The sequence below is a fragment of the Larus michahellis genome, chromosome 1 (assembly GCF_964199755.1).
Source record: "Larus michahellis chromosome 1, bLarMic1.1, whole genome shotgun sequence".
Taxonomy (NCBI): domain Eukaryota; kingdom Metazoa; phylum Chordata; class Aves; order Charadriiformes; family Laridae; genus Larus; species Larus michahellis.
Genome location: NC_133896.1, coordinates 119,522,076 through 119,545,289, shown reverse-complemented (window position 1 = coordinate 119,545,289; position 23,214 = coordinate 119,522,076). Strand labels below are relative to the sequence as shown.

The 23,214-nt window shown below is 42.9% G+C and overlaps 1 long non-coding RNA gene across 1 annotated transcript; it reads left to right on the top strand.

Moving 5' to 3' along the window:
• Window positions 1–373: 373 nt before the first annotated feature.
• On the top strand, window positions 374–22,419 carry LOC141737867 (uncharacterized). The gene is made up of 3 exons (XR_012585262.1): window positions 374–467; window positions 20,456–20,594; window positions 22,111–22,419. It is a non-coding gene; the product is annotated as an uncharacterized LOC141737867 (long non-coding RNA).
• The last annotated feature ends 795 nt before the right edge of the window (window positions 22,420–23,214 follow it).

The window sequence follows — 23,214 nt, the reverse complement described above, 5'->3', positions numbered from 1 at the left end:
TGTGTCATCACACAGTTTATGGCAGGTCATCACGTACTTGATCTCTGCAGAACTGTTGTGGACTGATCCATGAAACCACCGCCTGCTTAGAATTTTCTTAGCATGCAAATAAGAACAAAAAAATGGATATTGATAAAAGAGAATATTTTTAGGCTTGCAAATCAGCCAGAATCAGTCAAATTCTTGGCCCCAGCCATGTGCTGCTGAGTAGTGTCAGATGCTCACACATACACAAATTGACATTTACAAGGCATGCCGTGCCTAGTGCCAAGTTCAGAAATAAATTGCCTGTTTTGATAGGTTCACCAGAACCTCCTAAGTACACCAGAGCCTCCTAAGATTCATTTATTGTTTGCTACTGGAGGGACTGGAATGCTCCTGGACACAGAATGAAAATCCATTCAGTGCAGCATAAGGGAAACTACATAAACTGAAGCAGAATAACTGCGAAGCTGCAGTTTCACGGGGTAACGTATTCGGTGTGCTGCATGTGGAGGATTAGGTGCTTGGCTGTCATTAACAGCAATGTGGGCTGCATAATTAAGTCCATGTGTACGCTGCTGAAAAACTGCTCCAATAAATACCAATGCCACTTACCTGGGGAGTGTAGAGGAGGCTCGGTCTGACCCCTGGAGATTTGCTTGTAAAGGATACAGCCCTAAAAGGATTTCCTTCAGCCGCCAAGGGGTGATGCTGGCTGCTGGTGGATCTCCTCAAGGACACGTAGTATTTTGGTGCCGGGGAAAGCTGAAAACCCTCATTTTGCCTCTTCGCTTGCCCAGAGCCAATCTGAGATTAAGTTCTGCAAGCCCATGTGAGGCAAAATCTGTACGCATTTATAGTACAAGAAAGAGGATAGCCTTACCTGGTCAGATGACTCATGAATCAGACATCCAGCATGCTGTCCCTTAGGTTGACCAGTAAAGCCCATGGTATCTCAAAGGAAACGTATAATTCACTTAGACAATTGTGCAATACTGTACAATAATTAGAGATGACAAGTATTAGGCACTGCTGCCATCAGCTTACTTCTCAGAGCCTGCAAAGCCTATCTAAACATCTTTGTGAAGCCCTGAGAGTCAGTGTTTGCCAAATTCAGATTTACCGGGCTTTGTCCTCTTCCTTGGACTGTTTTGCCTCCCAGAGAAGGTACAGGCACTGACTTTGCTGACGAGGCCAGTTCTCAATAGCATTGTCTTTTTGTAGATAATTATAGTATGGGTTTGGACATTTAAAAATTATGATCTCCACCACAAGATGCTGTAATATTTATCAAGGGAGCTGAAGAAGACAGAGCTTTACCACAAACTGGCCTAGTTAGGCAAGATGGTGCCTGTGGTGAGAGGTCCTAGTCCCTGTTACCGTAACTGAAAACGCTGCAAGAGGAAGACAGGCAGAAGCCTTTTTTGTAGTCATCGTTCTGAAAAAGAGCTTGTGTGTCTGCCAGCTTGTCTGGTTTTTCAGACCCAGGGAAGGCCGCGAGTTGTTGTGGTGCTGCCACTAGCAGCAATCCGGTTGCTGTGACGGTCTCCCCTGCGTGAGGGAAGGTTTCTAGGGACAAGTGTGGTCCTCTGTTGGACTAGTTCATACAGGTGGGAAAAACTGGACAACCTCAGGGGCCCACAAGCCCCTTGTGGCTCAGAAGGGTCTCAGCGAGGGTGCCTCATAGCTTGCCTGTTTATTCCAGTTGTGTCAATTGGTATAATAAAAGGTATTGCCTCACCCTGAAAACCTTCCTGTGCTTACATCCACAGTTCATGGGACCTTCAATAATATTTCAAGAGTATTTACCCTGTTTAAAAGTGACCTATGCAGCTTCAAGTCCTAGTATGGAGAAGTGTCGTGTGCGTGGCCTGGTCTTGGCTCCAGCAGCTCCAGTGCTGACAGCTGTGGCTGGGATGGCTGCTCTGGCTTTAAAGCAGTTCAGGGATCTTGATACATATGGCACATACATCCCTAAACTTGGTTAACATCTCAAGAATTTCTTGCAACCATAGTTAATGATGAACTGATGCTGTCTGCAGTCATTTGATACCTCTGCAGACGGTGAGCTGTGAAGGCCTGTGGGGAGGACTTGTGTAACCACGTACCTGCCTGCCAGCTGCCCTTATGGGCACCAAATGGTCCTGAAATTAGTTATTAATTACATTGTCAGTGTTCATAATTATTTTCTGTGGTTGTTACTAGCCATGAAATGTGTTGACTTGACAGGCTGGAAGACCGAACACTTCTCGTCTGTGTGAGCGTCTGTGTTGCAAACACTGCCCGCTGCCTAGCAATAGCAACAGGGGAATCTCTCAGTCTTTCGATAACGCTTGTATTTCAAGGGCCTGTTATCAAGAGAAATGGGAAATAAGAAACAGAACGAGCTGGTCCGCTTTCCTTCGTTTTAAAGGCAATGGGAAAACAAGTGGCTGGCCAGCATGGTCTCAGGTGGGGTGGAAGCTGAGGGGCAGCGCTGGGAGAGCTCACACAGACATGGTGCCCTCCTCACCCCCACAGCCCTCCACCTCTGCTTTTAAATACCCTGCTTTTAATTATTTCCCCCCTTTATGGGGCCGGAAGGTGGGATCATGTTGTGAGAAAAAGAAGGGAATATATTGAGGGAGCATCTTTCCCACCTTTTGCCCTTCCTGCAAGAGGACTTTGGACATTTTAGAGACAGAGTCAGTTTAACGTGCAAAACAGCAGAGAAGTGGCTTGGGAGCAGCGTGTAGGGGGGGATGGGAACAGCCTGAGGCTTGGGGATGTGAACTCCCACTCTTGACTATTGGTGCCTTAGTAACTGTAACCAAATAGTTCCCAGTCCATTTTTATTAGCAGGCTTTATGTGTTTAGGGATAAATATTAAACTCTACAATTTGGTGTGAATGTCAGCTGTTGATGAAAAGCAGATCCCAGCTGGGACAGCAAGGACATTGCATCCAGGCTGTGTTTGAGGTACATGAGCGGAGCTGTGTGGGAGAGGCTCGGCTGAGTTTATTGCTCAAGTCCAGCTCGGGCTGCTGCTTCTCTGTAACTTCAGCCAAAGTCATTTGATCTACTTGGGCATGTGGCTCCATTCTGCCCTCAGAAATACCTCTCTCAGCACAGTGACATTAATTCCTCCCCTTCTGTTCTCTCACATTAAAAATAAAGAGGAAAAAAAATAATCCAGCTTTTATTGGCAGAGCGTTCTGCTTGTGCCCCTTGTCACCAGGGGAGTACATCCACACCTAGCTTCCAGCTCCTAGCATGGGGGATGCCTGACCAGATACAGTGGACGTGCTTGCCCAGGGGTCAGGCTTACAAGGTCTTGCGAGTGCTGTTTGAACATTTTCCCCTTAGTTCAGGGCAGTCACCCAAGTGCCCTGGGTTAGGAGACAGGTCTCAGCTGCTTCTGCACCCTCTGTGGAGAGAAAGGGAGATGATGACTCTGGATAATTCATAGCTTTAGGTATGCTCTTGCTTTGAGTTGTTGTCTGGAGTAGACTTTCCTAAAGTACATGGTATTTATGGTATTAGCAATTGTGAACTATTCATAACAGGGAAGCCCAGTTTTTCTCCATTTCTATAAGAATTCACACTGCAGATACAGGGGACATTCAGCGCTGTGTTGAGTGTCAATGCACAGCTTAACTTGACTCTGTGGCCCTGGGATCTTCTTTTTTCTCCATGGAGCCGTGAAAAGCAAGGGGGAAAGGATGGCTGGCTTTTCTTCTGGCAGGTTTTTCTTCCTTGCTTTCCATTTTCACCCTGTTTTATTAAACCCATCTCCTGACTCTTTCTTGCCCCTTCCACTTGAAGAGACCTACTGGGCTTGACCTGTAATGATGGCTTGGAGTAAGCCTAACACCATGAAGTGGAGCATGCTGCAAAGATCATAGAGCTCATCTTGAGCCCCCCTGGTATTGGATGGCTGGCTGGAGAGGACTCAGGTCCAAGCTCAGAGCTGAGCAGCCATCTGAGCTCAGCACTGTGCCTGGGCTCCCAAGCCCTGAAGTCAGTAGGGTTAGGAGGCTTCACGCACCTCTGGCTTGGCTGCCAGTAGCTTGAAGGTCTGTGCCACCTACCATGGCACACCGTGGATGTGCCCTTCAAATGCCCTTGCACATACTCTTTTATGTCACCTTTCCTGTACAGATCCCCAGCAATCCTTCCTTGCCCATGCTCCAGCGTCGTCCTGGGTCTCCCCACTCTCTCAGCCTTACAGGCTGAAAAAGAGAAAAGAGCTTATGTTCCTGGCAGTCAGGGTGGATTAAAACTCATGTGAGGTTGGTGTCTCATTAAGACTGGAGAAGTGAAGACTAGTCAGATATTCCAATTTTATTTGGGCCAAACTATATTCATATTTGTCTGTAAGCAGTTACAGCTGGTCATTAGATACTGATGTAAAGATATTAGTCAGCTGAACAAAAAGGGCCATTTTTGTGTTTCATAAACTTTCACCCTGACATTAAAAATGAAGAAAAGTAACAACACACATTTACTCGTAATCTGTAAAATTTCCTGAATGCTGACACAATTTTACTTTTTTTACTGTTAAACACTTTTTAAAGTGACTGGCTATAAATGCAGCTCTACCATTTGACTGAGACTTACAAATGGAGACAGGGCTAGCAAGTACATGCAAAAGCAGAAACTGAAATGGGAGTTTATATATAAACTTCATGGTTGCAACCACTAATACCCTGGAGGAGCCACATACTGTTCTGCTGAAAAAAAGGGTGTATTTTACCATGCCATAACAATTTACAAGATAATTCCCCCCAGGTGCGTGTTTAAATGTTCTGCACAAGCCACAAGATGTCAGTCTGGCTACATGAAAATTCAATCACAGTCCTGCACACTGATTCATGTGGTATGATTTTTAACTCTAGTATCTCTGGTAACATAATCTCTTCATTTACCTCTACAATTTGTCTGCATTTTTTCCCTTATAGGCATAAATTTCCGTTCTCTTTGCAGTGACTCCTTCACCTAGGGCAATATTATGAAGACAAAGAGCCATGTCAGGGAGTGTAATTTACCTTTTTTAAAAATAGTTTTTAATATTGATGTGTCCTTGATCTTTACGTTTTGGCTACCGTTTTGCTATGCTAACACTTGCAAGGACACATACTGGCAGTGGGGATTACTTGTGCTATTACATACCATTTCCTTTAAGCAGTTTGTGCACTAAGAGCATTATGTATTAGATGAGTCACGGGCCACTTTCTCTCCGTGTTTCCCTACTCGATCCCTGTGGTACAGTTTAAATTTCCACATGCATTCCCTAAGACCTTTGCTCCAGCAATTAAATGTATATTTTTTGTGTGTCATTGGTATCTGTGGAACTGCAAGTGCTCAGTTCAGGGTGCCCAACCTTATCAGCTATGGGGCTGGACCCCAGTTTTGGAATCCTTCTTGCTGATTTCCTTGATGTGACAGTTTTTCTGGCCATGTGCCTGCGTGAGAGATGCTTCTAGCTCAACCCCTGCCTCCCAACAGACTCATGGGTGTACCGCTAAGCACTGTGATTTGACCAGGCACTGGAAGAAGCATTTGGTTCTTCAGATAAAGCTGACCAAGTAGCTACATTTGCAACGCGAAGGCTGTAGCTGCAAGTATCCAGAGGGCAGGAACTGGCCCATGGGCTGTTATTGAGACAGTGCTAAATCTTTCAGAACATGACAATCACCCTGAATAATTTTGAGATTATGGATTTTTCGGGCTCGTTCTTTATTTCAGATCAAAGCCTATCAAATCCTTATATTATACTAGCAATATTGAAACAATTTACTTTGAAAATTTGCAGTAGAGCAGGGGTTAGTGCCAGAAGCCTGAGTTCCCAAGGCAGTGCGTGGGTGGATTTTAAATACAAAGCAGCAGGGCAGAGGCAGGGCCAGGAGCTTGGTGCTGCGGCAGTTCAAGGCAGGCATCCGTGCTGATAATACGTGGCATCTTACCACTCTAGCAGCCGGTATGCCCCTGAGCTTCCAGCAGCATGCTTAATCTCTAATTTGGGAAAGGATAGCCTGCTCAGACCACCCTGTCCCCTACCAGCTCAGTGTTCCCAGTGCTGCTGGGGCATCCTGCATGCAGTGCCTTCTCAAGAGCAGCCACCTCCTTTGCAGCGTGCACACCCACCATGACCAATTCCTACTGACTAATGTACCACTTCCTAGCAACAGAGCGGCAAGACGTGCAAAACCAATGTCGAGGCACCCACTAGTCACTCAGCTTCTAGCAGGTCTGATTTACACTTGAGTTACGCCAGGTCTTAGAGGGGTTGTGGTAAATGGTGCAGTTGAGCTGCTCCCTTCGAGGCAGACTTGATGATCTGAGGTGCCTTATTTGCTCTTTGACAGCCAGTGGATATTCTTGATTTATCTTATTACTATAAAGTCAGTTATTTCCACTTTTTCATGCCTATCGTCTCTTCTTAATCCAGAACCTTTTTCTTTGACCGGGAAAAGATCATTATAATTATTCTATAGCATTCCTGATCTAGCAGTGACTCTGTCCCTGCAAACACCATGCTAATTCTTTGCTTTACAGCCATCAACGAAGATAAATTAATCCAAAAAGAACCAAAAGGATCAGTCGTATGAACTAGTTACCACAGTTTACTAAATTACTGCATGTCGGAGGAGATGGGGTCCGTGGCCAGGAGGTATCACCTGGAGCACGCTTGGGTTAAACTTATTGGTTTCAACAACCCCTAGGGGTTGTTGTTTTACCTTGCAGACTGGGAGAGGTTTCATGGAGGGTCATGGTCGGCTGTGGTTGCTCTCTGCTGGTGTGTGGTAGCTTGCTAAACCACTGGACCTTGTTACATTTAGCCACAGGCCGGTTCCCTGCTGGGTAATAGCCCAGTGCCGTTTTAGCTGATCTGCTTCCATAACCTGGAACAGAGACAGATGTCTCCACTGTAAGAGCATGCTATAGCATGTTTTTAGAGTCCAGGCAACTTTTGCATACAAGAAAATATATTTATATTTCCTGTCTGTAGGTGTTAGGGGATATAGTCTATTAAAACTCAATTTTAATGCTGTGACTGTAATGACACAAATTAAAAAACAGTTTCCATATGTAGCAAAGACATTCTATATGACTTCTAAACCACTCTTCTTTATCAGCATATTAAAAAGTTTCTGAGAGATCAAATGTGTTGCACTTTGTGTCTGACATTCAACTTCAATTACCAAAGACAGCAGAGAAGTGAGATAAAATAGAAAATAAAAAAAGGCTGGAAAAAGAACAAATGTAATCTTGAAAAAGAGGAATATTTTGATAATTCTAATGATAATATTTGTGGAAAAATATCTGCCTGACCCTGAACATGCCTAATGTTTACAGGGACCATGCGGTTGCTAAGGTCAATGTGAGCCTGATGATTTAGAAATTTGACTGTTACCAGGAGGCTGCAGATGGCAGTACAGGATTGCAGATGGCTATATGTGAAACGCTTCATCTCAGAAATTGGTCGCATTTTATCCAGTTTGCTGTTTTGTAACTATATTATTCACTCTGTTGTTTATGATGAAACTTTGTGCCATAATCAAGACTTGCTGTTGTTGTGTGCTCACTCTGTTGACTGGATTGCAGGGAATTTGCCCTGCCATGACTGTCCTACTAAGCCTGGTCCAGCAAGTGTAGCAATTGGTCACAGCTGAAAAGTGTGGTATAGTTTAGTAGCAGATGCAAAGAGGAATTTATGTTTTTTAATGTCTTTTGTGTTATCACTGATCCATATGTTCAAGTTTCTGACAATTTTCTTTAGTTTCTCTGGGGCAAATATACCATTGCTTTAACAGTAGGTGTTGGGAGACTTTGAAAAGAAGAGAGGGCAGGTGTGTGCCCAGGCTCTGGCAAACCTCTGGGTTTCCTCCTAAAAACCTTCTGAGATGTGACTTAGCTGTTCAGAAGCTAAGTCATTTCTTAGAAGAATGACTGAAAACAAATCAAGACCCTGTTCTTGCAGACATGTGTTTTGGTAGTCTGACTTCAGACACTGGGTAGGATTAGTCACATGCAGAAACTATTTATGGAACTGATGCCTATGATGAAATATAAAAACCAGAAGGCCCTACTTCAAAATAATAAAATAAGATGCATAACATTTTTGCTACATAGAATAAATTAATTATAGAATTATAGTCTGGAATTTAAGAGACCTGGATTTGAATTTCAATTCTTCCACAGACTTCCTTCTGTGACCTTTGAGCAGGGCAGTTCGCTTGAGCTGTAACAGAAAGCAAGGCTGTTGGAGAGAGGCTGCAGGGACTGCAAGAAGTCTTGGAATACTTATTATTTGTTTCTTGGAATACTTATTATTTGTTTCTAATGAGACTGGCAACAAGAGATAAATTCACTTTCTGTCCAAGAATCTGCGTGTGCGACTTCTGATGTTTTGCTGCTGCAAGCAGGGAGAGAGTTCATAGCTGCTGTGTTTGAAGTAAAAGCATAAGAAGCTACAAGGGAGAATCCACAGACCCTGTGACAGGTTTTGTGTGCGTTCCCCTCGGCCAGGCAGTCACACCGTTAGCGCCGGGTGCTCTCCATTTCCCGAGGTGCTCACTACGAGTGCTTGGGAAGACCAGAAAGGCAGCGTGCCGAGCCAAGTGTTTGACGATGCCTCCACCTACGAGAAATCACACAGTTTGTGACTGTAAATGGTGCTTGGAGAAGCCTCAGCTTTTGCTGGCCTGGAAGATTTTTGTGAAGTGAGAGCCAGTATCGTGTGGTTTGGAAGAGGCTCTTCTGAGATTAGCGGCAGATCAGTAGATTTCTCCACTGCCTCTTACCGTTACGAGCAGAAGGAGGGACATCAGCCCAGGGTTTAGGAGAGCCAGGATTACGTCCTGTGCTCTTCCATGCTCTGCTCTGTGACCCGGGTGAAGCTCCAAGCACCAGGGCATCCCAGGAGGAGGGCAGGGGAGGAAGAGAAAGCCCTGGGCAACCCAGGTTTGCTGCAGGTGTTGCAGTGGTGGCTTCCCCCACAGACCTTAAGATGTTTCTTGGTAGAACTCTGCACAGGTGAAGCAGGCAGGGTGGAGGCTGGGGATGCTTTATCCCCCTGCTGCAGGTGGTCTCTGCTTCGCTCAGTCTGGTGCTGGTGCTGGGGGTAGTTGTGCAGAGCGAGACGTGTCTCTCCCAACAGCCGTGCCTCCCTCTGCAGCTCCTTGTCCATCAGCGATTGCCATCACCTCTGCTCTGCCAGGAAAACTGCTCTCTGAGTTGATTTCCTTGATCTTCAGCGCTGTAAACAGCAAGTCTTTGCTAACCCTTATTGTTTTTCATGAGCTGCACAAGGGGGAGGTTACACATGCAGTTATTCTGGCAGACCTGAGCGGGTGTCAGCCTTTGGCAAGGGGAGGAGGAGAGCAGCGGGGGACACGATCATGGCTATGTCCAGGGCAGGAGGTGTGGAAAAAGCTTCATGCTAGCTTGTCGCTAGCTTGTCACAAGCTTGTCACAAGCAGGAGGCACCTAACAACCATTTGTGTTGGAGCCTCTGTGGGTCCAGGCCTTAATTTCTTCATGCCTCAGCTTTCTGTTGGTAAAGTGGAGATGAAGGTGTCTCCCCACCTCACCTGGAGGGGGCTGGCCGTGTCAACATTAGCATTACTGAGGGAGCCAAACGGCACATGTGTGTATCCTTAGACTGGAAACAGGTTGAAATGTGTTCCTGTTTGGTTATTTTAATCTATTTCAGAAGCCGAGTTAGAGTTACACTCAGCTGTGGGATAGTGCTGGAAAGCCTGTGGTGTGGGTGGATCCCAGGTGTGCCTTTAAACTCACCCTGATCCATATGCGAGATAACAGAGAGAAGCGAAATGTTTGGGTAGACATGTCAAAAATGCAAATATCGACACTGACTACCTGAAAAAAATCTGAAAAAATGCCTGCTTGTGAGAAGATCCAAACTTCAAGTCTGTGAGTGCAAAGAACTCTGTTTATCCACAGAGCAGGTCCTGCACTTGAAGAAGCTTCTCATGTTTCCCCGTCAATGTCCCATCACTTTGTCCTTCAGGGACCACCACTGAGTGATGCCTAATCAGTGCCTGGCATGTGGCCACTAATTCATAGCATGCAGATTTCTAAACAGCTGCTAGATGGCTTTGGATTACTGCTGGCTGTACCTGGACCCAGACCAATGACTGAGAGGGTTAAAAAGATTGTGTTTTCCTTCCTGCTATTCAGGCAACTCAGTCTCCCAGGACTGCTATTTTAGAAGCTGGAAAAAGAAGCAAGTGAGCATTGAATCTTTGCACAGTGTCAGTTTTCCACTGGAGGGAAAGGATGCCTTCTTAATTACACCTGTACAGTGGTACGCTGTCTTCAGGCTTTCACAGGTTGGAAAACTCATGTACAGCTATGCTTACAGACTTACACAAGATAAACAGGGTTTTATTTTTTCCTTAAGAAACATCTCATGAAAGTGTGGTTGGCAAGGTATAGGTGGTCTTTATGTAGGAGAGAGTTTAGAGTGAAAATATATGGATGGGATTAGGCAAACGATCTTATATGTAAGCTATATATTACATGAAAGTAGTAGACAGGTGAGATACAAGCAGATTGTCCAAGTGATAAAGCACATCAAGAAAAATATTCATCTGGACTGATTATGAGTTGCAAAGGCCTTTGTCTTGAACGCTGCAAATTCATTTTAATTATCAACTGAAATGGAAAGAAGCTATAAAATGTGCTTCATTCATTTGGTATAAAGGGGTCTTCTCTTCCCTCTGCCTGTACAGGTTTGAACAAAACACTTCGCCAGTTCCACCCATCTCTTGGCAAATTTGGAGTATTCAAAACTAGACTTCATGAAAACAATTCACCTAACCTCTGGAAGGGCACATACCTGTCTTGTGTGTGGTTTAACTAGTGCCCCGTTCACTTTTCCCAAAACACCTTTTCTTTCTTGTGCCAGAAAGCGGTTTTGTTTTCTATCAAAATTGTCACCATAAGCTTTTTTTGAGTCTTTGATAGCCATTAACAACTGGCCTTCTTCCTTCTCAGTATGATACTACAGCAGCTTTAAAAGACAGTACCTCATTTGGCTGATATTTTGAAGAAGTTGGGCTGATTTAACAGATTTTAGCAAAGAGGAATAAACTAACTGATCTGCTTGACCCTAGGCAGCTATTCCCACTATTTGAAGCTAGTGGGTACAAGCTAGATGTGGAGTCTGGTAGCTAATGGGAGGAATCAGGTAGAGTGCGCTGGGAATTTGTGTTCGAATTGTTCTGTTCAGTCATGACATTCAAACACCGTAATTCAAATAAAACAACTCTGTTAAATTAAGAACAGACAGCTCATACCTTGATATCTTCACTACCAATGCCGTCATTACTCTGTATACTCAGTTTGAAATAGTGAAATATCTTTCCAGTGGTGATAAATTTTATTAAACTTGTATCCTAAATCACTTTTAAATGAGAACAAGTGATTATGCTTTTCTTTCGGCGTACTCTGAAACATTTATAATGATTAAAATATGATCAGAAGCAATTCACAAAATTATAATTCTTGATCTGAGCTCTGTCATAAAGATGGTTGGACTAGATGATCTGAAAGGTCCCTTCCAACCTTGGCCATTCTATGATTCTATGATTTGTGAAGGTTCTAAATATCAGATTATTTTATGACTCTAATAAGCTTTTAGAGTCACATCACCATCTGATGCAAATCAAGACACCTCCATTGGCATGCTTGTATTTTTGCACTGAGAAATTAATTACAATATTGTACAATTCACCGTTGTTGAACTCTTTTCTGAGAGTTCCAGTTGTGGAGTTTGTTTGGCGAGTCACGCCAAATTCACTCCCACAGCCATGCAACTTTTCACAATCTTAATTTCCTTCTAATAGTATTAAAGACATCCTCAGACAGTTAAAACCAACAACAATAACTTCTGCAAGAACATAATTATGTTAAGCTGGAAAAAGATCTGCTGCTTATACAACTTAACTAATGGAAATAACGAAATCACAGCTGCCATCCTCTTTGGCTCAGTTCTTATAAACTTAGTTCCGCTTTCCTTTTGCCCTTTTTCAGCCACTACATGGCTTGCTGTAGTCACATGGATGTTTGTAGTGCCTAGTAGTGTGGGCATCCTCAGAGAGGCACAGGCTGCTTTTTGGCCCATGTGTAAGGGTATATAGTACGTGGGAGTGATATGCGTGCACTTGCAGATGAAGATGTGGAGTATATAATACTACATGTTTTAGCTTTGAATTTCCTACCTGCTGTGAGGTATTCTACAACTGAATCATAATGTGAAATACTTTATTACTTTTGTTGAGTGAGTGTTTTTCATTTGTGAGAACAATAAACTTAATTTCATAATGACACAGGAACAGTGGATTAAGATTGTCCAGTGTTAACCAAGCTCTCTCTTACTCCAAATCTATATGTGATCCACTTTCTTATTAAATTTTGTGCAAGGTTTTAAATAATTTTTTTAGTTAACAGTGAAAAGTAAGATCTTCAAGAACAAATTCCATCTTGAGCTGTAAATTAAAAACCTGTCTGAGAACTTTATGAAGAGAAACCAGTAGAAATAATAAAGAGAACTCAGGGCCATTAAAAACTCAGCACCTTTAAAAACTCAAACCATGTGAAATGTCACAGTTAGTGACTGCTTGCCTATGACTCCTTCTAAATCCATTTTTGAATGCACTGTCACCTGTGGAGTCACCTCTAGGTACTACTGTCATCTCTATGTCATGTCTTGCACAGCGTTGTTGTTGGCATTCCTGTGCTGAGTGGTGAGCAGGCAAGGGCAAGGAGGAAGCAAGGGCATGCGGTGCTCCCATGGTGTGTGGCCGAAGATTGGTGGTTCTGGGAGGAGGGCTTGGGGGAATCTTCATTTCTCTTCTGCTGGCAATGGCTTTATATAGCTGTGACACAAAATCAATGGTTCTGCATCTCTGTGTGTCTGTGTTGAAGCCTCTGATACCTTGGGCTCTCTCACTTAATCCTTCTCAATGGGACATTTGGAGGAGGGGTAAAGGAAATCCACATAGCCTTTACAGTGGAGTCAGTGTTGTTTTCTGTACAGGTGGCAGGACCATTTATTATAAACAAGAGTATGGGAACAGCTGCTCTGGACCAGTTCATCTGGTCAGTGGTCAATAATGGATGCAGAAGGAAGAATGAGAACAGCGAATTATGCAGCAGGACGTCTAAAATACTCTGCAGCCTCCTCCCTTGACTGAACACCTCTTTTTTCATGTTATTGTTTTACCCATGCCCATATCCATTCCCGTTCAGACCTTCCTTCCTGTGCCAACCCAGAGTCAAAGGGAGGGCTCTCTGCAGGTGGCCGCTGTTTCTTTCACTTGGGGAAAGGGGAATAAAGATACGCATAATATTTTTCAGTCAGACATTTCTGGGGATGAAAAATAGCTTTGCTTTGGAAATGCAAATGTTTTTAGTTCTTTATTGCTTTTCAAACTTGCAAGGTTGTTTTTTTTTTTTCTCTCAGAACACCCAAGCTCACCATATTTTAAAACACTCTGATCCAAGTAAATCCTGAAGCCAAAATTGGGAAGTTTTTCTTCCCGGAATTTTCCATGATAAATATTTTTGGCTAATTTTAGCCAGTTCTTGTGTGTGTCTTTCTGATCCTCTGAAAATACAGGCACGGGTCCCCAGGCTCAGGGCTTCCATACCTGTGGCAGCCTAGTGCTTCCTGGTGTGCTTGCATCTCTACATGCACAGGCTGCCTGCATCTTGCGTAAGAGTGAATCCTGGGATTGTCTTCTGCCCCCTGGCCCCACCTCTATAGCTGCCTCCATCATAGCCCCGCATCTTAAACCTCTCACCCAAGTCACCATTTGTTTCCTTGAGAAAGCCGTGGCTGTCGGATGAACCCATCAGGATCATTTCATTTCAGATGCTCCTTTGGATGAAGGAGCAGGCAGCAACTGTCAGGCAAAGCGATAAGCCCCCAAATTCTGTAAGGTTTAAGCTATGCCTTCAACAATGTTATTAGCCATAACAGATCTGTTTTAGGAGCGCAGTATTACTTATAACTGCGGTCTTCATGAAAAATCACTCCAGATTTAATCTGATAAGGTAAAAAGAGATCTTGATAAACCTGAGAGATTTTTGGATTAAGGGATTAGATGACATCTGATCTTTACATGTATTGCAGCAAAAATTCTTAACAAAAGCAGCTCTTGTTAACCAAGCACAGCAGATGAACAACAAATACAAAAAGAAAAAAAAACCAGCAACCTGCATCTGGTTTAAATACAGCTGAATAGTGTAATGTCAGAATAAATTAGCAAGCAAAAGGGAAAATCTCCTGTTGCCTAAAAGATGATAAAATAGATTTGGTGGTGTTCATTACTTGCTTTTGGAGCTGCATGACCAGTATGTTAATGCAGCATGCCTTTTATATATTTCCTAGGCAGCTGTTTGGATGGTTGAATTGCCCTTTCATGTTTTCTCCCATACTCATTTAATGTTAACTTCAAATAAATGAATAAAAGGGGAAAAGCAGCAATATAAAGTAGAAGAGCTGGGGATTGCACCTTGTGTGAGCCGGTTCAGCCCTAAGAGCTGCACAGTTGTTTTTATCTGCAAGTGCTCCCCAGATAGCAAGACTTGTGGAGGGACTTCTCAGCTGTGCTGCCTGGCTCTCATCAGCAATAGCACAGGGTTTCTGCATTATCACGCCCTGCTGTGCAGTATGGACATGTTAATCCGCACTTCTTAGCATGTGCTGAGCCACATCAGTTTTCTCCAGAGTCGGAGGAGCAGAGCGGGAGCCACTGACCGCTGTAAATGAAAGCCCAGGCCCATCCCAGCTATCCCATGCAGCCTACCCAGCTATTTCTCCCTCCCTGAGCGTCTGAAGATAGTGATCTGCTTTGATCTCAGGAGCTTAGGTTTGGAAGGAGTTGACTAAATCGTAGGCATAGCAATTAATGGTCCTATATTATCGGCCCCTCCCTCCGCTTCCCGCAGTGTGCAGAGCAGCTTGGGAGGTGCTGAGAGACGTGGAGAGCTGGCTCCGGGGCGGTTGAGGAGGGCACGTGCTTCTCCTGGCACCCCGCAAGAAATGGCCAGATCCTGGCAGCACAACCCTTCGGGTCGTGATCCTTTGTCACAGCCACGTCCCCCTTGAAGATTAGGGAAATCCTGCAAAAACGCAGATCAGAGCTTTTCCTTTACACTGTTCTTTCTGTTGGCTTCTTGTCCACATCAGCACGTGGAGATCTAGCCTCAGGGGGACACAGAAGGGCAAGTCGATACCAAAGGCACCAGAATTTACTCCCTTGGGGACTTACGGACACAAAAGCTGGTTCCCGGCAGGTCTACGGGAATAGCACTGCAGAAGTTGGCGGAGGGTCCTTTGGCTTGCCAGAGAAATACTCTGTGGGCAAGAGAGCAGCTTTAAAGAATGGAGAAAATTGCTTGGCACAGGGAGGGAAATGTATTATTTGTGACACATGTACTTCTCTGGTGCTTTCTGCGGGCCCGTTCTGAGGTTGCTTTTGTTAAGGGTAGGAATGTGGAGTTTTCTGTGGATGAAGTTGTATGCGGTAATAAACCTCCTGAGGCTATTTGTCTTTTAAATGCATGAACTGTAGGTAAGACATTTTAAATTCTTATCATGGGTTGTAGGGACAATTAGCAATCCAGTTAAGTAAAGCTAAGTTCCACCATTTCTGAAATGCCCAGTTCATTATGACTGTGATTGCTGAACATACAAACTTGGTGGGGTCCTGGCTTGGGAGTGCATTTAATGTTTAATTTGCAGTGGATTTAGCAATTTAGCACAGTAAGAGTAGAGTTGGGTTTTTTTTTTTTTCAGTTTTTATGGTGCTTTTTCACATAAATGGCCAGAAAAAAATTCTTCTGATAAGAAAGCAAACACGATACACTCAATCATGCTGACTTCCACCTTTTTTAGTTAAAAAAGGAGACATTTGCTGACATCTCGCGTTGCCATATGACTGTTTTCAATGTTTTCCATGACTTTTTTCCTGGACCTCGTTTGTTTTTAAGTGATGTATTTCCTAGCCAGGAATTTTAGCTGTGCTCTCCATCCAGTTGAGCGGCGCATTGTGATATTCCGTCAGAGCGCTTGAGCTCTCAGAGAGCTTCTTGGCTGGTGCGCGGTTCAGGCACATATGGGGAAGATATCAGCTGGAGAGATTGTACAGGCCCTCAAAATTTTTTTCACTCAAGACCTGTTTGAAAACTCCTGTCAGTTTTGTTTTTAAATGCTTTTATGAAATGGTCTAAATCCTCTACATGTTGATTCAGTTTGCTTTCCGGGACCACAGCAGATCATTTACTGGTTAGTTACACTCTTTTAAATTGAGAAACCCGTAAAGAGTTAGTAAGACCTGGAAATCTAATTATTGGTTGCTTACAGCTTCCAAGGGTGAAACCTTGCTCACAGGTTCTTACCACATACTGCTGATTTTAATAATAATTTATGTGGGTGTGTGGTTTTTTTTTTGATCAAGAACTCACATTGCCTGATTTGGACAATTTTAGCTGGGGACTGATGCTGTCGAGTGCGTCTTTGCATCAAGAAGATTTGAAGGTGCTCCTGTCTTGCAGCAGCACCCTGCTGCTCACTAGACCTGGACACCCAAGGCACGAAAGCAGTAGAATTGACCAGTTAGTGGATTTTGTTGCTCAGCATTTCAGTCCCTCCCCAATGTTGGAAGGGGACCTTCTGGACCACGGTAGCATCGCACCTGGGCCCAGCAGTGATTTGCATTGTGGGACCTAGGTAGACAAAGGAAACGGCGTATTTTTCATGCTGGTGGTCATTTCTTTGAACTCAGTGTTCAGCCCCTATCAAGAGGAGCTATAGCTTCCTATCAGGTAAAAGCTCTCATCGCACACATTTAATAATACAGCTTTTGGATGTACTCTGATGTTAGCAGGAAATATACCAGCAAACCATTTATATAACTGGCTCTCACCAAATGGTTAACACTGGGCTGTAGAGTACAGGCAGCCTTTGGTCAGCCTCCAATTACTTTCACACTTTACTATCAGTTGCTGCATAAATCCAAGGAAGACAATGATGAGATTTGGACAGGAAAATTCTTCCAAATAATTGATTTTCCAGATATGCATGAGTAAGTGGCTAAGCTACTATTAGTCTTTTGTCTAGGGAGTCAACACTGTTTTTGTAAAGAGTTCTCACAGGTTTCATCCAGCACCATTGAATTAGGAGGTATCTTGCAGTTTGAACTTATCAGAATCAAGCTAAGTGGAAGAATTACTGAGTGTTCTGATAAAAAAATAATTTGATCTTCTTCCTCCTAATAAAGCTTTATTGACCCAGCCAACAAATATTTTTATTATCCATAAAAAGAAAGTATTCCCTTGCAAAATAATCAGTTCCTACACATGGTGATGTTAGCACAGAGATTAAGTAGGAGGCTGGAGCTCTCTTTTAAGCTATCTGAAATCACTCAAATAGATTTTCACTTTGAGCCAGGGAGAATTTAAGAGACAATGTAAGAAGCTAGTTAAACTCGCTATGTATTTTACATCCACTTGGGGAACACTTTAATTCCAGTCCAAAGATGCTGAAAACACCTCACTCAGCAGTATAACTATTACCTGTTCCTTGTATTAAAAAATTCAGTCTCAGTATTAATTTATCCACGGAACAAGATGTATAAAGATTTATGGGTGAAATTCCCCTCTTGCAAAGAGCCAGAGCTGGCTCTAGGCACTACTTAAATATCACTTTACCGCTGCTTTGCAAAATCCAGTGACTTTTAAATGGTGAATAGGCTTCTGACTGACCTTCTCCACATGGAAAGGTTTCATGGTGGGTGAAAGAAAAGGGACATCTGTCTTTGAAATTGGTTTCCAGGTTAGTGCATACAAATCTAATCACCAGAAAGATGGTTTAATCAAGAGAGAATTAAAACTTAGAAGAAATTGCCCACTCAAACAGTATAATTCAAACCCTGTAATTGCCAACAGTTCAGGAAATATGAAATCCGGATTTCTCTTTTACTCTAGATTCATAGTAATTTACTGCCTGGAGATGGAAATATTCAGCTATTACTGTTTAAAATTAAATGAATACCTATTGATAATAAAAATGGTAAGAGAATGCTTAGTCCTTATTGAGATTTCAAAAGCACCTTAAATATATGCAGTCCTGTCTGATCATTGACATGTTTTTTATCTCTGGAGCTAACTGATTAAAGAACAGAATAAAGATGGAGAAAAGTGATGGAAGACTTCAGTAAAGTGATCAGGCAAATGATACTTGTACCTCTTATTATGCACAAATAAATTTGTCTACATAATCCTTACTTTATCACGGAATCACGGAATCACGGAATCTTCAGAGTTGGAAGGGACCTCTAGAGATCATCTAGTCCAACTCCCCTGCTAGAGCAGGATTGCCTAAAGCACATCCCTCAGGGCTGCATCCAGGTGGGTCTTGAAAGTCTCCAGAGACGGGGACTCCACAACCTCCCTGGGCAGCCTGTTCCAGTGCTCTGTCACCCTCACTGTAAAGAAGTTTTTCCGTGTATTTGAACGGAACTTCCTATGTTCTAGCTTGTGCCCATTGCCCCTTGTCCTGTCGCTGGGAACCATTGAAAAGAGCCTGGCTCCGTCCTCCTTAAACCCACCCTTTAGGTACTTGTAAACATTAATCAGGTCCCCCCTCAACCTTCTCTTCTCCAGGCTAAAGAGTCCCAGCTCTTTCAGCCTTTCCTCATAAGGGAGATGCTCCAGTCCCATAATCATCTTGGTTGCCCTTCGCTGGACTCGCTCCAGTAGTTCCCTGTCCCTCTTGAACTGGGGAGCCCAAAACTGGACACAGTACTCCAGTTGTGGCCTCACCAGTGCAGAGTAGAGGGGGAGAATGACCTCTCTCGACCTACTGGCCACAGTCTTTCCTATGCAGCCCAGGATGCCATTGGCCTTCTTGGCGACAAGGGCACACTGCTGGCTCATGGATAATTTGCTGTCTACCAGGACCCCCAGGTCCTTCTCCTCAGAGCTGCTTCCCAGCATGTCTGCCCCTAACATATACTGGTGTTTGGCATTCTTCCATTTTATCCTTTTCATCTGAACTCTATTTTTTTTGTTGAGAACAGCTTTTAAATCTTCAGTTATTGTAACCAATAGTTCTAATTGTGGGCTGAGATTTTTCCCCAAATGAGCATAGAAAATGCATAAGAACCTGGCTTTACATTGTTAGTAATACATAAACGTTATTTCTGACTTACTAATGTCCTATCATGCATGCCAACACATGCACCTTTACATTGCTGTCGTGCCTTGTTGTCCAATACCTCACTGACCAGCTGTCGGTCAAAAAGGAATATTGCCCCAAATGTAAAACGGAACAGTAAGAAAAATTTCTAGCAAAATATACAGTAGAATCAGCACCTTACCTGGCTCATTGATTTTAACGTTTTATAAGTGAGGCAAAGAACAGTTTTAGGAAAGGATTTGAAGGGTGATGGTGAGAGAGTTCATTGTGTGTTTTCACACATTTTCAACTTTCATAGAATCATAGAATCATGCAATGCTTTGGGTTGGAAGGGACCTTAAAGATCATCTAGTTCCAACCCCCCCGCCATGGGCAGGGACACCTCCCACTAGACCAGGCTGCTCAAAGCCCCATCCAGCCTGGCCTTGAACACTTCCAGGGATGAGGCATTGAAGCTATATGCTCCTCCCAAGCATGGGTGAAAACATGAAGCAGTATGTTGAAACAGTTTATTCTTATGTTTCAGGTCTTCTCGTTCCTTCGTTTGTGACTTGTGTCTGTGCACATTCTTCAGGTGTGTAGCTGTTTCTTGGCTTTGTGTTAAAGAACAAAAAATACTCTTGAGTTCTTGATGAAAAATCTGCAGTGAAGTGTAAGGAGGAATCATTTTGTACTGCAGGATGTGAGTAGCTTCTCTTCAAGTAAATGGGAGTTAGTTATGTGCAAGGCCTTGGGAGGTTTTCATAAGTAATAGGTGCAATTAGACACAATTATAGAGAATTAATGAACAAAAACAACAAGGCGCTATATTCAATATATGCAAGGAGTTCAATTTATTAAAATCAATGCACCGTGTATTTTTTAACTGTCTTTTGGAGGCACCTCTGGAAATATTTCTGAAGTGAAATGAAATTATAGGTACAGAATGTGGGAAATATATATTTATATTCCAATGTATTGTGGAAAAACACAGTTCGAAAGAACTCTTTTATTAAACAAGCCAGGGCTGAAAACGAAGGGGAGGATTGCACAATGCACAACTGCACATGATGGTTGAGAGATGAGATCATCAGAGAAGCTAGGAGTTAAGACATGTGGTTTGAATTAGAGGTATCTACTTTCTAGGCGCTCAATGTATTTGATAGAAGATGTCTCCAAAGAATATGAGAACAGCTCCACGAAGAGGAACACCTTCAGAGATCTTAGACTTCACTGTTCTGTAGCCATCATGTCCTTTGGTTTTTCCTCCTTCTGTAGGATACCGATGTGGAAAACAAACTATGCTGCAGGTATTAGGCATAACACGAGAATCTGAGTTGGATCTCAATGCATCACAAGAGGTGATTAGGAGAATGTTTGTTTCTTCACAGAGGCAGTTATTGAAAAAACTAAACGGGTGAGTTTTGAAACACAGCAGTTTTGATATTTAATACTATTTAAGTATACAGGATTGTCAGACAGCCGAGCCTCTGAAAGAGGATAGAAAAGGCAGTGTATGTACTCATATGTTCAAAAGTATAATGTCATTCCATGGCTGTTTAAAATAATTTGTTAGTAATTGCATACCCTACTGGTGAAAGTAACATTTATAATACTGATATTTTGTAGTCCTCTGTATAGTTGCACTCAGAAATACACAGGAAGGAGACTTCTTTGAGTACCAAGAAGGGTAATTTTACCATTGTAAGATGAATACAAAAGGGCAAAATATTATTCTTCTTTGACTGCATTCAGTAATTTGTTTGGACGAGCGAAAAATAGATTAATGCTGATGTGATCTTAAGGGTCTAAAAGTAGTCAACTTACTTACCTGCTGCTAACTAATAGGAACCTTCTTTAATATAAGCCCAAAATTATTCTAACCTTCAATGTCTGGAGCCTGTTCTGCAGGGAGCCAGCTTGGGTGCACTTGTGCCGCAGTCCTGAAACCTGAGTGTTTTGGGGCACAATGCCTGGCAGTGCCAGACCACTTGCATATTCAGCAGAGTGCTTGCATTCAACCTGACTACCTGTTCAGTGTGGTGTCTGATTATGCATTGGCACCGTGCTCGGGGACCTGGAAAAGCTTGTTATGCTGAGTGCAATGTTGTGGGGAGACATCAGTATGGGGTTGCACTATGCCATATCTGTGCTGAGAAGCATTCCTGGATCTGGAAATCACTAGGTGTATAATACAAACATCTGAAGAAGGTCTGCAAGACCCACTCTGGATCTCAGAACTAATATTTTCATTATTTGAGATATCTTTGGCCCCTGTTTACATTGTGTAATGGAGTATAATGTTAGGATTACATAAACTCAAATGTTTTCCTTGGAATTGGTGAGCATTTCATGAGAATTTCATGATTTTGTTTAAATATACACATATCACTTTGAGATGTGTTACTACAGAGAAATTCAGCCCTTAGTGTCTGACCTCTTCTGCTTTGCAGCCTATGAGAAATTCCAATCAGCTGAGGGTATTTGTTTAATGGTAGCACAACACTTGATGTCAATTGGGATTTAGATTATGCTGTAGGGATGCTCTCTAGCTGGCCACATTTGAGCTATTTCTGCTTCTGTTGATGTTGATAAGACAACTCCAATTTTGATGAAGGCAAGGTGTGCCCATGCCAGTCTGCTCTTATCTTATGTGCTTAAACTGAAAAAAAAACCAATTCCCATCATAAGAACATGGGAAAGAGCACTAGAACTACAGATCTAGCATTGTTTCCACAAATGATGCCACTGTCCTTTCTTCTGTCATGTTACAAATATAACTTTGTCTCTATCAGTGTTGCTTCTTATTGTATAAGAGTTTATAGAAATTGTTACAGTGCATACTTACTGTTTGGCTCTATAAATCTCCACTGAGAAGCTGTTAACTTTGCTTGAAAAATACAATGCATTTATTTATTAATTTATTTTTCCAGAAGAAGAAAAACATCCCTCAATTACTGAAAGTCTATGAAACAGTTTCAAAAAGAAGCAAAACCAACTGTAACATACATGGACATCTTTAGTTTTCATAAACCATCTGGTTCTTCTAGGACAGAAGACAAAATCTTCTAGGATTTTGACAGCTTTAACCGTGAGCTGAGTTTTCATTTTCAATAATATTGCTCATATTACACCTCCAAATGAAAAGAAAGTATATCAGGCCATCAGGTGCACAGGAAAGGTATAGGGGATGCCTACCAGACCCTGTGTATCCAGGTCCTGTGGAAGAGAGAGTACTAAACCAACAGGTGATATTTCCTGCCTGTCTTATCAGGTAAGTGATGCAATAAGTCCTAATGTGATGACTATTTTTGCTAAGAAAAAGTCGCTTAATAGGCTATACTGTGCTGTCAGGGAAGGAAAGCCTTCTGTCAGATGAGAAACTAGTTGAACATTCGATTCTTTCCATGCTACAGTGGCGCAGATACATCATTACTGGGTTTCACTCTCCCAGAAAGGTGTCTCAGCTAGAGTTGGTCATAAGCAGTTTTTTGCTAAACCTTTGCTCTAACTGTGTGCTCTATTTAGGAAAGAGATTTCATTTCTCTTTTCAATGGTGCCCAGTGACAAGACCAAAGGCAATGGGCACAAACTGAAACAAAGGAGGCCCCATCTGAACATCAAGAAACACTATTTTACTGTGAGAGTGACCGAGCACTGGCACAGGTTTCCCAGAGAGGTTGTGGAGTCCTTATCCCTGGAGGTATTCACAAGCCTTCTGGGCATGGTCCTGGGTAGCTGGCTCTGGGTGGCCCTGCTTGAGCAGGTGGGTTGGAACAGATGACCTCCAGAGTTCTCTTCAACCTCAGCCATCCTGTGTTTCATTGATTCTGTAATTCTCCATTTCTTTCTTTTGCTGGGCTGTGCTGGGCTTGCAGACTATTCGTTTGTGATGTTTGGATAATATTAGCTGTAAGCATTTTGAATAATGTAATGTAAAACAGTCAACACTGTCCTGGGGTTTGTCACCCATTTCATGCTTTTTGGTATTTATTTCAGACCAGAAATCCTTGAGGCTTTACTCTCTTCATTTGCTT